Here is a 5,016-nt window from a genome sequence, read left to right as displayed (position 1 = left end):
AAAATCAATAAAATATATTTTTTTAAAAAAGAAGGAGGCACAGTGCTTGTAGACATTTTTGGAAGACATGTCCCCTAATGTTCTTCTGAATATTGCTCTGATCCCTTTATCAGGTGACTTAGAAGGCTGCCAATTTCAAGTGGCATCCAGAACAGAAGGCTCAGCATCAGGTGTAGGCTGTGGTACAAACAGCTCTGCCACTTGGGTCATATAATCTAGCAGAACCAATGATACTTTAGTTTAGGAGTCAGCAAACTGTTTCCGCAAATGGCCAGATAGTGTATATTTCAGGCTTTGAGGGCCATAGGTTCTTCATTGCAACTACCAAGCTCTGCTGATGTAGTGCAACTATTCCATCCTGCCATTATAGCAGAAGTGCTTAACTCCATGGTTGTAGTGCAAACAGTCATAGACAATATATAAGCAAGTGAGTATGGCTAAGTTCCAACAAAATTTTAATTATAAAGAGAGGCCCTGAGTCAGATTTGGCCCTCGTATAGTTTGCCAACTCTGCTGTAGAAAAGAACATAGTGTAAAGTCCTGGGAATACTCCAATAAGAGAGTCAGACCACTAGGGTTTTGGAATAAGATCTTCCCATATTCAGCAGAGAACTGTATACCACTGCAGTATAACTTCTGGATTTAGGGCCTTAGTGGAGACTGAATGTCTGATTGTGAAACATAAAATGACTGTGTGGATTGAAATTGTCTATCAAGTATTGATTACTGTTAGACCCATCATGTCATAAATTCCTGCTACATTAGCAACAAACCACCGTAAGTTGTGAAGTGCAGCAGAATATGCCACCTCAAAACATGCCTCTTTGGCACATGAATTATTTTGAGCTGATCAATTTTTGAGAATCTGCAGACAAAAGAAAAACTCCAAAAGCAGAAGTTACCCCACCCCCTTTTCTTTTGGTACGGAAAATTCACATTTATAAAGAAAATCTCCATTGGTAATGGTGTGTGTCTCTCTCTTTGTACCTGGAAGAGAAGGATGACTCTAAATCACCTGAAACTCTTTATCAGTGAAGAAAGCACCAATTCAACTACATAACAAACCTTACTTTTATTTACCTTGCTTTTCCTGGCAACCTCTCATAATTGCCCCTTTCACACACCTTTCTTTTGTCTTTTGAGGCAGGAGAAATGAGCAGGATAATCTTTTAGGGCAGCAATTTTCAACCAGTGTGTTGCAATAATTTTTAACACATGCAGTACCTGACTATTTAGTCAAGGGCATTGACTTCTTTTCCCTTAGAACGTTAAATAAAAAAAAAATGACAACAGCCAACATAACAATAACCATCTGATGTGAACGAAACAAAATTATACCTATGTTCTGTCAAATCAGCACAAAATATATTTTTTGTGCTGCAGAATTTTAGTAATTAGCTTATGTGTGCCACGAGATGAAAAAGGTTGAAAATCTCTGATTTAGGGCATGCATTCTTAACTGGAGCAATAGCGCCTCCAAGTGGACAAATTGGTTCTGGGTGAATATGTATAAAGTGCAGCAGATATGCATATAGTACATAAACAGATACAGATGATCTCTGTGGTGTTACAAGTTAATTGGAGGGAGTGATTAAGAAAAAAAATGTTTCAAAAAGGCTTTTTAGGAGCTAAAAATGAATATAACTTTGAGAATCACCAACTTAGGGTTACACTAGTCCTGTAAGAATTTTCCAATTTCAATGGTTTAACATAATAGAATTATATTTCTCATCAATTATACATATGTGGATCTTGCTTTTCTCCACTTGATGATTCAGAATCTCACATTGCTTCTAAACGTTGGCTCAGACAGGCCCCAAGGCCTCAGAGACCACTGCTCTGGGTTCAAAATCCAGAAACTTGCTGTCATCTTATACATTGTCAATATCCTGTGTACTAACTAGGAGATGATTATATGCCCTTAACTCATCATCCATCCATTGCACGGGACATTGTATGGAGTAGGGACAAGATATCAATAATAAAACACACATGAGCATTCAGAGAAGAAAAGAATGGGAAAGTAAACACCAAAGGTGTGATCCTGTGGAAGGGCTCCATGAAGACCTGCTCTGACAGCAGTGGGGATTACATGCCTTGACCCTGACTCTGCTCTCTGAAACTAATGACCCAGAATACTGTTCGCTATGAACCTTGGCTGTGCTCCATATAGTTTTTCCTAGTTCATTTTCCTGTACAGTCACAGGTGAGGTGGATGTTAGTGCCATACATTCCGTGATTGCTGTGGCTTTGGCAGCATGCTTTCCACTTTGGCATGCCGACAACTAATGGAAAGGAAATATACAAGGGAGTGTACACCAGGAGAAAGGAATTATGAAGAGCCATCTTATAGTCTGTCCCCCATAATCTGTTCACTGGCCCTGAATGATTCAGGTTGTTCCTACATGCAACATACATTCACTGCCTCCCAAGGTTCTCAAGGGTTTCATTCATTCATCAAGCCCAAAGTCCAAAATCTCATCATCTATATCAGGTCCAGTGCAGATGCAGACTCCTGGTTGTGATCTGTTAAGTACAGTTCCTGGGCACAGTTATTTGCCGTGTACCTGCAAAACTAAAGAGAAAGCCATCAACATCCAGAACAACAGTATAAAATAGTGAAACTAACATAGGATAATAGCTGTAGACTGAGTAAAAAAGAAAAAAAAATAATTTTTCCTCTACTCTTCTTATTTCTTTGCTATTTCCCCCTATAATAAGAGACAAATTAACATGAGAAAAAACAAATATATTTGTTAACATGTATACCTCATATATACATGGGAAATACCCAAGAAAACCAAGTAACTGTCTGAAATGGCCCAAGCTACCACCTTAAATGCCATCTTCAGCTAAAGACAAAATAAAGATGCTGAGGAGAGGAGAAGCAACTCAAGGTGAGTGGAGGAAATGTTTGGTAAACAAAGGTTGCCTTGCCATTCAGATAAGTCTCTCAGGTGAAGAAGTTGTCTCTGATAATAGATCTCTTCATGGTACAGGCTCCCTTTCTAAAGTAAATTCCTTTAGAAATTTAGATGTCCTTTATAAAAGGGTAACTTCTACTGTTTTTAGATCTCTTGTATCTATAGTTTGTTTGTTTGTTTTTTGTGTTTTGTCTTTTTGTTTTTTTTTTCCAAAATAATCAGTTCAATGGTCTTTATGCCAAAGAGGCACCCTTTAACAATCCCAGTCAAAAAAGAGGGACAATGGAAGGTACAAAGTGGTCAGTGGTTCAGTAGATCTGAAATGCAGTTGGGCAAATGTTTATCATTTCTTGATTAGTTTTCAAGATCTGGGAACAACTCTCCATGTCATTGAGCTCCACCCACTGGGTTCTTTCTTTTTAAAGGAAGGTAGCACACTTCTGAAGCTCAATGATTTTATTAATCTGAATTCTACCAGTAGAATTTTGGAGATCTGACAAGTTTCTTTCATTTTGTACTCTCTGTCCCTTTCATTACAATGAACAGTGAGTTTTCTTTTGGTTTTCGTTTTTAAATAAACATTCCCAAAACTTTGTAGGTCTCCTTTGGATTTCAATTGAGTTAACTTCACTTGACAAAATCCAACTACACAAATCTTTTTCAAAATTAATCCTTTCTCTGTTTTAGCTTCATGCTGGGCTGGATAAGGGTCAATACCACCAAACCCACCGGAGGTTCTATGGTTTGATTAAAAGGATCCATGAGGCACACACTTAAATTCTTCTAAGTGTCCTTTGTGTAAATGAATACTCTGTTTTTTTCCTGACTTTTTAGCAAAGTTGCATCTTTGGCTTTTTCTCTATGCCAAGATTTCAGAAGTGATGTGTGAATTTTAGCATCTTTTGCCATCTTAATATGGTGAGAATTTCCAAGTTTATCAAGTCCTGGTTCCCTTTTGTTTACCAGTTTACCCTAAGTTTTTCTCTCTTGTATCTTACTGTAAACAGAAGAAAGAAACCAGATGGTACCTTCCACACTTTGCTTTGAAATCTCCTTAGCTAAACAAACAAGTTCGTCACTTACAAGTTCTGCTTTTCACTAACCAGAGACAATAAGCTTTTTGCCACCATATACATAAAGAGATGGGGTAGCCTGGGAAGCCACCCTAGGTCTGTCTGCTACAACACCCAAATCCCTTTCCAGTAGCTATACCTGCATCTCTCCCTCCCCCTCCCCAACCTCTATTATACTCTACTCACACCCAAACCATTTGTTTGAAAAATCCTATCTAATGAAAGATCGTAATGTAAATATCTGTGTTTTCCGATGGTCTTAGGTTCTACAGCAGTGGTTCTCAACCTGTGGGTCATGACCCACAGGTTGAGAACCGCTAGCAGGATCGCCTAAGACCATTGGAAAACACAGATATTTACATTACGATTTATAACAGTAGCAAAATTATGAAGTAGCAACGAAAATAATTTTATGGTTGGGGGTCACCACAACATGAGGAACTGTATTAAAGGGTCACGGCATTAGGAAGGTTGAGAACCACTGTTCTAGACAGTTAAGGGAGAGCAAAAGCTCTCTTGAGCCTGCAGAGTATTGGTTGCCTTTAGTTCAAAATAACCTGCGGACCACTGAGGCACATCTTAGGATGGCTCATTCTGAACCCCTACATCTCTGATCATATTAATCCAATAAGAAAACATAAGTAGCTAAATAAGAATTAAGTTTGAATTCCTTGGGTCTTCTTTTTACTGGACTGTCACCAAGAAGATATATCAACCAGGCCAGACTGGGTTTATTGTCAAGGGAAATAAAGAAGCATAATGTCCAGGAATAATCAGGGCAGAATCCTGTATTTTCAAAATAGATCTATATAACTCCCACATTTTCATCCTGATCATTACCCAGTAAGCTCCTAAGTGGAAATGATGCCTTTCTGGAGATAGCTGCATTCATTGGCTACTGTGCCTTTCCAATGTATGTGGATCAGGAGGAATTAAAGGATATAGAGTCAGAAATTTTTGAGTTATTTTTGAGAGATTATTTCAATATTCAGTAATATCAGATGTTTGTGGATAGTAGG

Source organism: Plecotus auritus (genome assembly GCF_963455305.1).
Source record: "Plecotus auritus genome assembly, chromosome: 6".
NCBI lineage: Eukaryota > Metazoa > Chordata > Mammalia > Chiroptera > Vespertilionidae > Plecotus > Plecotus auritus.
Note: the sequence above shows the minus strand (reverse complement) of the source record.